The sequence below is a fragment of the Macaca nemestrina genome, chromosome 7 (genome assembly GCF_043159975.1).
Source record: "Macaca nemestrina isolate mMacNem1 chromosome 7, mMacNem.hap1, whole genome shotgun sequence".
NCBI lineage: Eukaryota > Metazoa > Chordata > Mammalia > Primates > Cercopithecidae > Macaca > Macaca nemestrina.
In genome coordinates, this window is record NC_092131.1 from 136,392,057 (window position 1) to 136,404,096 (window position 12,040).

The 12,040-nt window shown below is 43.5% G+C and overlaps 2 protein-coding genes across 7 annotated transcripts in view; one reads left to right on the forward strand and one right to left on the reverse strand.

Moving 5' to 3' along the window:
- Positions 1 to 8,671, reverse strand: part of LOC105488397 (solute carrier family 24 member 1) — a 44,731-nt gene extending 36,060 nt beyond the window's left edge. For 2 of the 3 annotated variants that reach the window (XM_011752401.2, XM_011752393.2), the window contains exons 1-2: positions 7,347 to 8,670; positions 842 to 942 (exon numbers count right to left, since the gene is read on the reverse strand). The gene's annotated coding sequence lies outside the window, so the exon portion shown is untranslated. Of the gene's footprint in view, positions 1 to 841; positions 943 to 7,346 lie in introns of all 3 variants that reach the window. The other variant, XM_011752406.2, reaches the window with a different exon arrangement.
- A 4-nt stretch (positions 8,672 to 8,675) lies between these two features.
- Positions 8,676 to 12,040, forward strand: part of INTS14 (integrator complex subunit 14) — a 34,413-nt gene continuing 31,048 nt past the window's right edge. The window contains exon 1 of one of the 4 annotated variants that reach the window (XM_011752367.3): positions 8,676 to 8,826. The gene's annotated coding sequence lies outside the window, so the exon portion shown is untranslated. Of the gene's footprint in view, positions 9,128 to 12,040 lie in introns of all 4 variants that reach the window. The other 3 variants (XM_011752374.3, XM_011752371.3, XM_011752379.3) reach the window with 3 other exon arrangements.

The following is a 12,040-nucleotide window of genomic DNA, read 5'->3' on the forward strand; positions in this document are numbered from 1 at the left end:
CACGATAAAATAAGGGGGTGAGGAAGGCAGATCTTAGAGGTTTGGCAGGACAGCAAGGAGGCCTTTCCTTGCCCTCCAAAGCTCTAGGCCTTTCCTAACTTTTATTAAAACAGAAAGAAGAGGGAACGAGACTTTTCATCTGACATGGAGGGTTTGTGGCTAAGGCTGGTTTATTTCTGGGCCTACATCAGGAGTTGCAACCGACTCTACAGTTGTGCAGTGGAAAGTAGACAAGATTTGAAAGGGTTGCAAATTTTATTTCTTTTGTGTTTTTTTTTTAATCTGGCAAACAGCAAGCATTGATGGGTTGCAAATTTTAATGCCTTTAGGTCCTGGGTAGATAAAAATAAGTTACATCAATCATTTTCTAAGTAACTGGGGAGTGCTGGGGGCTATTTCTGGACAGAGAATAAATGACCCACCGATAGGTATTCCAATGTCAAACAATTTAAAAATATTAAGAAGCAAACAAATGAGTCTGAGGGCTGAATTTAACCTACAGGTACTGCTTTGAAACCTCTAATAAAGTAACAAGTCTGACGAGAAGCAAGCCTAAGGTCTCTGATTCTCAGCTTCCTCATTTATGAAACCAGGAAAGACAAGCTTCCTCATGGAATTGCTATTAGAGTAACAGTGAGAGGATCTGTGGAAAAGCACATTGATCTGTCCAACCTGTACAATGTCACAGCCTAAGGCCTTTTGTTTCTATTGTTTTATTTGTGCATATTATATTGTTTATAGGATTAAAAATGGCTGTATAGTTGTCACTGGTGGAAAACAACAAAATAAGTCCCCAAACATCCTATGATACATCTTTACAAGCCAGTGGCTAGAACCATACCTGAGACAGGGAGATGCAGGTGGTGGCACTTCACACTGAGTGCAGCTCAGAGACAGGATTTCATCCTTACAGCCAAGTGCCCTTTTGGAGAGGCCAGAGGCCTAGAGAAAAGGTCAGAGAGGTGATTTCAGAGGACTTCAGTGTGGCCAAGCAGGAAACCACACAGTCCCAGTATGATTCACAAAGCCCCTCAAAGTAAGAGAAACAGCCCACTAAGTAAAACTCCCACGTTAAATCTGACTTTATAAAGGAATGATGATTGAGGCACAGCAAGATACCTTTTTTTTTTCCTGTAAGCTGACAAAGAGTAAGAAATTTAAATAACACCCAATGCCAACAAAGATACCGGTGAGGATGTGTAAATCAGGTATAGCAGCCCAAGTGACCTTGTTAAACTGTAAATCAGATCATGTCCCTCCTGTATGCCAGACTTTCCAGTGGCTTCCCACCTCAATTGGAGAAAAAGCCCCTATATTAGTCTACCAGGCCCTTTCCAGCTTTGCTTGTAGTAGCAAAAACTGAAATCTAAATGTCAATAGGAAACTGATTACATAAATGATAATAGCACATCTTTACGACAGTCAATTACATATAGCAGTTAAAAGGAATGAATGTGATGCCCAAGATATATTAATAAATCAATAACAATAAAAGCAAGATGCAGAACAGTATATATAATATTGTTGCATTTAGGTAGAAAGTATTATATATGTTATATTATATAGTATATATAATATGTATATACATACACATATATACATACATATGTAGAGACAATTTTGCAAAGCATATGTAAGAATGGCTATACTTCTGTCACCAATAGATATAGAATGAACAAAAACAAACAACGACTCTGATATTTCACTTCTCCAACCCAGTAGCTAGAATCATACTTGAGGCACGGATATATGTATGGTTGCTTCTAAGAAAGCAAATGCTTATTTTTCACTTCATCTATTTTGAAACTTTGAATTTTGCCTGATGCAGTGGTGCACTCCTGTAATCCCAGCACTTTGGGAGGCTGAGAAGGGAGGATTGCTTGAGAACAGGAGTTCAAGACCATCCTGGGCAACATAACAAGACCCTGTCTCTAGTAAAAGAAGTATTTATGGCAAACCCACAGCCAATATCATACTGAGTGGGCAAAAACTGGAAGTATTCCCTTTGAAAACCAGCACAAGACAAGGATGCCCTCTCTCACCACTCCTATTCAACATAGTGTTGGAAGTTCTAGCCAGGGCAATCAGGCAAGACAAAGAAATAAAGGGTATTCAATTAGGAACTAAGGAAGTCAAATTGTCCCTGTTTGCAGATGACATGATTGTATATTTTAAAAACCCCATCATCTCGGCCCAAAATCTCCTTAAGCTGATAAGCAACTTCAGCAAAGTCTCAGGATACAAAATCAATGTGCAAAAATCACAAGCATTCCTGTTCACCATTAACAGACAAACAGAGCCAAACCATGAGTGAACTCCTGTTCACAATTTCTACAAAGAGAATAAAATACCTAGGAATACAACTTACAAGGGATGTGAAGGACCTCTTCAAGGAGAACTACAAACCATTGCTCAATAAAATAAAAGAGAACACAAACAAATGGAAGAATATTCTATGCTCATGGATAGGAAGAATCAATATCGTGAAAATGGCCATACTGCCCAAAGTAATTTATAGATTCAATGCCATCCCTATCAAACTACCAATGACTTTCTTCACAGAATTGGAAAAAACTACTTTAAAATTCATACGGAACCAAAAAAGAGCCTGCATTGCCAAGACAATCCTAAGCAAAAAGAACAAAGCTGAAGGCATCATGCTACCTGACTTCAAACTATACTACCAGACCACAGTAACCAAAACAGCATGGTACTGGTACCAAAACAGATAGATAGACCAACGGAACAGAACAGAGGCCTCAGAAATAGCACCACACATCTACAACCATCTGATCTTTGACAAACCTGACAAAAACAAGCAATGGGGAAAGGATTCCCTATTTAATAAATGGTGCTTGGAAAATTGGCTAGCCATACGTAGAAAGCTGAAACTGAATCCCTTCCTTACAACTGACATAAAAATTAATTCAAGATAGATTAAAGACTTAAATGTTAGACCTAAAACCATAAAAACCTAGAAGAAAACCTAGGCAATACCATTCAGGACATAGGCATGACTAAAACACCAAAAGCAATGGCAACAAAAGCCAAAACAGACAAATGGGATCTAATTAAACTAAAGAGCTTCTGCACGGGAAAAGAAACTACCATCAGAGTGAACAGGCAACCTACAGAACGGGAGAAAATTTTTGCTATCTACCCATCTGACAAAGGGCTAATATCCAGAATCTACAAAGAAGTCAAACAAATTTACAAGAAAGAAACAAACAACCCCATCAAAAAGTGGGCAAAGGATATGAACAGACACTTCTCAAAAGAAGACATCTATGCATCCAAGAGGCACATGAAAAAATGCTCATCATCACTGGTCATCAGAGAAATGCAAATCAAAACCACAATGAGATACCATCTCATGCCAGTTAGAATGGCAATCATTAAAAAGTCAGGAAACAACAGATGCTGGAGAGGATGTAGAGAAATAGGAACGCTTTTACACTGTTGGTGGGAGTGTAAATTAGTTCAACCATTGTGGAAGACAGTGTGGTGATTTCTCAAGGATCTAGAACTAGAAATACCATTTGACCCAGCAATTCCATTACTGGGTATATACCCAAAGGATTATAAATCATGCTACTATAAAGACACATGTGCACATATGTTTATTGTGGCACTATTCACAATAGCAAAGACTTGGAACCAACCAAATGTCCACCAATGATAGACTGGATTAAGAAAACGTGGCACATATACACCATGAAATGCTATGCGGCCACAGAAAAGAATGAGTTCATGTCCTTTGCAGGGACATGGATGAAGCTGGAAACCATCATTCTCAGCAAACTATCACAAGGACAGAAAACCAAACACCACATGTTCTCACTCATAGGTGGGAATTGAACAATGAGATCACTTGGACACAGGGCGGGGAACATCACACACTGGGGCCTGTTGGGGGTGGGGGAGTGGGGGAAGGATAGCATTAGGAGAAATAACTAATGTAAATGATGAGTTGATGGGTGCAGCAAACCAATGTGGCACATGTATACCTATGTATCAAACCTGCACTTTGTGCACATGTACCCTAGAACTTAAAGTATGATTTAAAAAAATTAAAATTAACTTTGAATTTTTCTCCATAGATACAAATTAATTTTTTTTTTTTTTTTTTTGAGACAGGGTCTTGCTCTCTTGCCCAGGCTGGAGTGCAGTGGTGCGATCTTCGTACACTGCAACCTCCACCTCCCGGGTTCAGGTGATTCTCATGCCTCAGCCTTCCGAGCAGCTGAATACAGGTGCCCACCACGACAGCTGGCTAATTATTGTATTTGTAGTAGAGACAGGGTTACACCATGTTGATCAGGCTTGTCTCAAACACCTGACCTCAAGTGATCTACCCACCTCAGCCTCCCAAAGTGCTGGGATTACAGGTGTGAGTAATCCATGCCTGGCCTCCCAGCCTTACAAATTGCCTTTTATAATTTTTTAAAAACTAGTTTTATTTGGCTTTATCTTCTTTTTCATTGAAAGATGCCACCAAGGTTTTAAGAGGGTGAGTGGTGAGCCTGGCAAGATAGGTCAGGGCCCAGATATGAGGGGCCTTTAAAAATTTAGACATGGCCGGGCGCGGTGGCTCAAGCCTGTAATCCCAGCACTTTGGGAGGCCGAGACGGGCGGATCACGAGGTCAGGAGATCGAGACTATCCTGGCTAACATGGTGAAACCCCGTCTCTACTAAAAAATACAAAAAAAAAAAAAAAAAAAAAAAAAAAATTTAGACTTGATAGCATTTTGTTTGTTTGTTTGTTTGTTTTTAGAGATAAGATCTTGTCCTGGCTGGAGTGCAGTGGCACAATCATAGCTCACTGCAGCCTTGAACTCTTGAGCTCAAACAATCCTCCTGCCTCAGCCTCCTGAGTAGCTAGGATTACAGGTGCACACCACCACACCTGGTTAATTTTAATTTTTGTAGAGACAAGGTCTTGCTATATTGCCCAGGCTAGTCTCGAACAGCTGGGCTGAAGCGATTCTCCTGCCTCCACCTCCCAAAGCGCTGGGAGCCACCACACTAGGCCTTTATAGCACTTTTCAAAGGAAAGATTGTATGGAATAAAGAAGTTCCTTTCTACTTTCTTAGAGAAATGTAGTATCTACCAAGTTTTCTCTGTTTTCCCCTTTGAAATTTTTTTTTTTCCAGTAACCTCTCTTACTCCCCTCCTATCTTCTTTCCACAAATGCACATCCACCATCACATGCCAGACCCTGGGGGATCCAGCGGTGGATAAAGCTCACCCTATTTTCAGAGCAAAGGCAAAGTTAATTGGAATTGGAAATGTGTAAAAGCTTTTCTTTGTTCAGTGAGTCTTTTCATTATTTAAAATAGAGAGAAGCTTTGTGGTTTTCTCAAATGCTCTGGAAAAAACTGAAAGAGGATTGAGAGCAATTTTAAAAGGAGGGGGAGCACAGTTTTCCAAATACATTTCAAAGGAAAAGAGGGAGAAACCTATGGATTAAAAGAGACTTCTGAGATATAGCAACGGATTTCAGTATCTGGATCTTACTTGGATCCTGATTCAAATAACCAAAGTGTAAAAAAGTAAAATTTATGATATTTATGACACAACTGAATATTTGAAAGCTGATTAGATATTTGATGATCTTAGGGATTTATTGTTAATTATGTTAAATTTGATAATGGTATTGTAATTATATATTTTTAAGTTCTCATTCTTAAAGGAAACATTCTATCTGGGATCTGCATCAAAATAATATGTGGGGAGAAGTCGGTAGGGGTGTACATGAAACGAGATGAGGATTGCATTGACAGCAGAAACTGGGTGAAGGGAACACAGGGATTTATTATCCTAATCTCCCTATCTTTGTCTATGTTTGAAATTTTCCATAATAAATTTTTTTTCAGAAGAGAGAAGGGTCATATTTATGATATTTTTTGACTTCTGCTTTGGTGAAAACAGTGAAATGGGGGGGGGAAATGATGAGAGGAAGAGGCTGGAGCTTAGAAGTATGATTTGGGAGTGAACACTCTCCAGACTAGAGGGGCAGGAAGGGAAATGCAGGGCAAAGGACATCATGGGAGTGTGAGAAGAGAGGGAAGAATGGAAAAGAGAAGTAGGCCCACTGCTTTCCCCTTCCCCACCCCTCAGCCTTTTCTTCACTTACTCATTCCCTACCCCTTATCTCTGTAGATAAACAATCATCTTGGGGCCAAATGCAGTGGCTCATGCCTGTAATCCTGGCACTTTGGGAGGCCAAGGAGGGAGGATCGCTTGAACTCAGGAGTTCAAGACCACTCTGGGCAACATAGTGAGACCCCCATCTCTACAAAAAATTTAAAACTTAGCCAGGCATGGTGGCACGTGCCTGTAGTGTCCCAGCTACTTGGGAGGTTGAGGTTAGGGGGGATTGCTTAAACTCAGGAAGTCAAGGCTGCAATAAGTCATGACTATGCCACTGTGCTCCAGCCTGGGTGACAGAGACCCTGTCACCACACACACACACACACACACACACACACACAAATCACCCTGGGAACTTAAGATTCTCAAGCACCAAGTCATGAAATTCCATTTCCATTTCACTTGGCAAGGCCTGGGAATCTGCATTTTCAACACGTGCTCTAGGAGATTTAGATATCTAGACTTCCCTTTGAGTTCCCCAGTACCTGGCCCCTGTGAGAGCCATGGTTTTTCTGTCATTAACCTTTACTCTGTCAGAGTGGGGATCAAACTGCCTTTCAAAGCCTTTGGGACAGCAGTCCACCGTTTCGAGCCAGGAAAAAATAAAGGGAATGAGAGATTATGCAAAAGAAACTTATTTATTGATTTCCTTTAATGTGTGTGTGGAAACATGCAAATGCTGAGGGTTGCTTGCCTGGGGAAAAGAAATTCATCAGTCAGCTATGGCTTGAAAGACACCTCCTTTAAGACCTTCTAACCTTTGTGCTGATGTTCTCTGATGTTATAGTCACTGAACAACCTTCTGATTTGTAATGGGATTCCACTAAGGAGGAAAAACAAACTAGTTGCCCTAAGTAACACAGTCCTCCTGGCAGTTGTGCCTTTTATCATCAATTTAATATATTGATTTTTTGCTTTCCAAGTCTCCCAAAGCCTGTTATTCAGAAGAACTAGGTCACAAGATTTGATCATCCATCAACGAACTAACTTAAGCTTTAGGGTTGGGTAAGGTAAAGAATCAGACCTTGCAACTGAGCCAGAATTACCAGGAGGACAGTAACCCTGTGGCTAAGTCATTGTCACATTAGGGGTAACCAGACACTTACTTACCCACACATTCTTGACCACATCCCTCCCAATAGGGAAAGATTAGAAATTATGACTAAGTTATCAGGCTGCAGCCTTACTTACCTGGAGCCCAATGCCTGCTCAAGCATAACTAGGTCTTGACATGATGAGATGAGCCAGGTTGGGGAAAGAAGTTTTGAAGCACAGGGCAGTCTGCAGGGCCCTGGGCCCCAGTGCTGGCAGGGATATTCCCAGGGACAGGAAAAAACTACAAGCAACTGGACCCACACTCTCCCACAGAACAAGCTGTGAGAAGTCAGATAGACTCGTCTGTTCAGTTCAAAGCATCCGCCTTCCTTGTCCCATCCCCTAATCTCACCCCATCCCATCAGCTAAAAGAAAAAGGCAAATGCCTGCAGCCTTCTAGAGTCCTTTCTGTACTCACTCTGTAACCTATGTGGTTCCACATTATTCTTTGAACCATAACTACTCAGGGGCCTGCTGGCATCCATCTAAGCCTATCTCTAGCTGGGATTCCCTGGCTACCTACATGGTTAGAAAGAAAGTCACCTCTTGACCTCTTAAGGACTTCACTGAGGCACAGGCTACAATGGAGACACCGGGCGGCCAGAGTGGCAGGCAAGAGCCCATGTTGCTTTACAGGGAAATCTGAGCATGCATGCCTTGTCCAGGGTGAGGGGATGGGGGAATAAAGTGAGCATTTGGGCTGAGGAGACCACGGGGCCAAGTCTTGAGGTAAATTGGGCTCAGGTCAGCTAAAAAGGATATACAAAGCGTACCTCAGCCAGGAATTACAGTTTTGGGTTTTTTTTTTTTCCCCAAAAGCCTGAAATTCTCGTGTCTTAGCCTCCCAAGTAGCTGGGATTACAGGCGCCCTCCACCGTGCCCGGCTAATTTTTGTATTTTAGTAAAGAGCGGGTTTTCACCAAAGCCCAGGCTGGTCTCAAACTCCTGGCCTGAAGTGATCCGCCCACCTTGGCCTCCCAAAGTGCTGGGATTATAGTCCTGAGCCACCGCTCCCGGCCAGGAATTGTAGGTCAGGAACTGTAGTCTAAAAAGAATAGGAAGAGGATTCTGTCAACCGGTTCAGAGGATATGAGAGCGGGGGCTGAAGAGTGACGAGGAAAACAGCAGGAAGGGTTGGGCTCGTGCACCGACAGGGCCCAGGGAAGTGAGGGGACAAAAGTGTGAAGCGGTCACAGAGTCACAGGGCCAGGTGAGGCCCATGGGTCAGTGGGGCAGGAGGGGGAGAAAAAAACCCGAGAATGGGGAGAGATACAGGGCAATGCAGAGAGACAGGGCGAGAAGCCCCGACCCAGCCAAGGTTCAGAGAAATTGGGGATTTGTGGGAGGAGAGGGGTGGCCGCGGATTGGCCATCGCGAGGAGAGGCCGCGCCCCCTAGCGTCCTTCCGGGCTGAGCCAGAACCCTACCCGGGCGACCCTGAAGCTCGCCAAGGACCGCCCCGCCTAGTGCAGAGTGTCGGCGCCGGGTTCCCTTCTGTCGCGCGGCCCTATAGTTCCGGCTGTGGCGCGCGGGCGGAAAGTTTATGGTGACGGACTGTGTCCGGCGATGGGCACGGGGTGAGTGGGAGGCCGAGGGCCCATTGCTGCCTTTCGTTGCTTATTGGGGTTACAGGTGAAGGGGATAGGGGTGAGGAACAACCCAGGGCCAGCGCTTGGCCTTCCCGCCACCCTGGCGGCCGCCCCGCGCCGTCCCTGAGGCGCCAGTTCCGGGGCGCTGCTCCCGTCCTCCCCTCTGTTTCAGGCTCGGGGTCCCCAGCTCCGCGTAAACTGCACGATTTCGCCCTCTGCTCAGCCTCGCTCTGCCCCCCCTTTCCGTGAGAGACTTCCAGATCTCACATTTTCTTGACTGATTTTTAAGGTAAAAATACATCTCCCAGATGCGATTTTCAGTCTGGACTTTTAGAGATGAAGTTGTATCTGAGAACTGGGGAATTATAGCTGATGGACAATTGGTATTCAAGGCCAAATAGGTGGCTTGGGCCTATTTTTCAGACCGTTCTTGAGAAAGAAGAGCCCTAGTTGTTTGAACAGTACACATGGGAAGTGGGTGGCGGTGGGAGACTTGAGGCTCAGAATCCACCCAAGTAAGGAATACATAGTGTTGTTCTCACAAAATTGCTAGACTGTGGTGGGCAGGGATATTTTTTTTTCTTTTTCTTTTTTTCTGAGACAGAGTCTCGCTCTGTCGCCCAGGCTGGAGAGCAGTGGCGTGATCGCGGCTCCCTGCAACCTCTGCCTTCCAGGTTCAAGCAATTCTCCTGTCTCAGCCTCCCAAGTAACTGGAACTACAGGCGCACGCCACCACGTCTGGCTAATTTTTGTATTTTTAGTAGAGATGGGGTTTCACCATATTGGTCAGACTGGTCTTGAACTCCTGACCTCAGGTGATCTGCCAGTCTAGGCCTCCCAAAGTGCGGGGATTACAGGCGTGCCTGGCCTTTTTGTTTTTTTGTTTAATCAGGCCTAGACTGCTTGAATGAACTATCCTTCAGGAATTTTCAGTTCCCTCCTTTACTCCAACCTGAGTACTAAATTGATTTCCCACGACTTTGTAACTGTTAAGGAGGTACATTTGGGAGTAGACACAAATGCATCAGTTGGGAGAAAGAGCCAGTTCCAGAGGTGTCTTCAGAGAAGGCAAGCTGTCATCTGTCAACAGCAGATTTCACGGGCTGAAAGTGCTTTTTTGTATTTGATCTAAGTCTGTGTAAATGTTTCCTCCCATTCTCCTAAGACGTGAGGGCAGTACTCCTCATGATCCTCAACTTGTAAAAAGGCATCCTTGCATGAATGGGACTACCACAGGAGCTGGGCAGAGGCGAGGGAGTCCTCCATATCTCTGCTTGAATGAGAAGAGGAAATGTGTTTCTGGTGTCCAGAGTTAACATTTATAATGTATTTTGCTAAATAATATGTGGTATATCTTGTGATTTAGGGGTAGTTCATTAGTTATTATCAAATTGTTGGGCACCTACTATGTGCCAGTTACTGTGATAAGTTTTGAGGAGACATCATGGACAAAATCTGGCATGGTCCTTGCCCTTAGTGAGCATATGTTATGGTGTAGTTGAACCAATATTGTGCAGGACCTCACTTTTTTTTTTTTTTTAATCAGGCCTATACTGGTTGATTGAACCATCGTTCGGGAACTTTCAGTTTCTTCTTTTACGCCTATGATTACAACCTTAGTTGTCAACATTGTTTCCATAAACCAGTGTATTCTGAGTTCAAAACAGCCTGCTTACAAATGGAATTTTGGCCCTGCACGGTGGCTCACGCCTATAATCCCAGCACTTTGGGAGGCAGAGGTGGGTGGATCACAAGGTCAGAAGTTCGAGACCAGCCTGACCAATGTGGTGAAACCCTGTCTCTACTAAAAATACAAAAATTAGCCAGGTATGGTGACACGCACCTGTAGTCACAGCTACTCGGGAGGCTGAGGCAGGAGAATGGCGTGACCCCAGGAGGCGGTGCTTGCAGTGAGCAGAGATCATGCCACTGCACTCCAGCCTGAGCAACACAGCAAGACCCCATCTCATAAAAAAAAAATGGAATTTTAGAATATGACACATTTGCAGCTGGGCACTATCCTTAAACAAGCAGTCTGGCTACTGTTAAATGTTTTGAAGTGAATCCCAAAAAAGAAAGTTGTGAACATTAAATTTGTAACTGTTTATATCCACCTAATCTCTCTAATTGTATATATGCATTATGATTTTTATGAAGTTGTAAGCAATGTATAATACAGTTCTGGGGCCTGCTTTTCTCAGTTACTAATGCTTTCTATAATTATTTTTGCTATCTATAGTACATATTCATTTATAGTTTTATGATATTTCATCATGTCAGTAGACTACAGGTTGCTTAATAATAGAGTAGCAGCAAGCTGTATTCCCGTGAGCAGGTCTGTGTATCTGTAAACTTTTTTATTTTTGAGCACCAAAATGTTTTCTTTATGCTAATTCTCAATCCATAATTTTGAATAACTCCATTTCTACATTTGGACTTTTCTACACAATTTCATGAGATAATTCCAGCTTTATAACTTTCTTTTCTTTTTTTTTTTTTCTTGAGACGGAGCCTTGCTCTGTCACCCAGGCTGGAGTGCAGTGGCATGATCTCAGCTTACTACAACTTCCGCCTCTTGTGTTCAAGCGATTCTTGTGCCTCAGCCTCCCAAGTAGCCACCACGCTCGGCTGATTTTTGTATTTTTAGTGTAGAGACAGGGTTTCACCATATTGGCCAGGCTGGTCTCAAACTCCTGACCTCAAGAGATCTGCCCACCTGGGCCTCCCAAAGTGCTGGGATTACAGGCATGAGCCACTGTGCCTGGCCTTAAATATTCTTTTTTTTTTTTTTTTAATCTTTTTTTTTTTTTTGAGACGGAGTCTCGCTCTGTCGCCCAGCCTGGAGTGCAGTGGCCGGATCTCGGCTCACTGCAAGCTCCGCCTCCCGGGTTTACGCCATTCTCCTGCCTCAGCCTCCCGAGTAGCTGGGACTACAGACGCTCGCCACCTCGCCCGGCTATTTTTTTGTATTTTTTTACTAGAGACGGGGTTTCACCGTGTTAGCCAGGATGGTCTCGATCTCCTGACCTCATGATCCGCCCGTCTCGGCCTCCCAAAGTGCTGGGATTACAGGCTTGAGCCACCGCGCCCGGCCGGCCTTAAATATTCTTTAATTTTGTTCTTTTCCTTCACAGTTGAAGTACTATTGGCCAGTTGATGTACAATGAGTACTACTGAGGCTAGCAGTTTATTACTTTTGTTA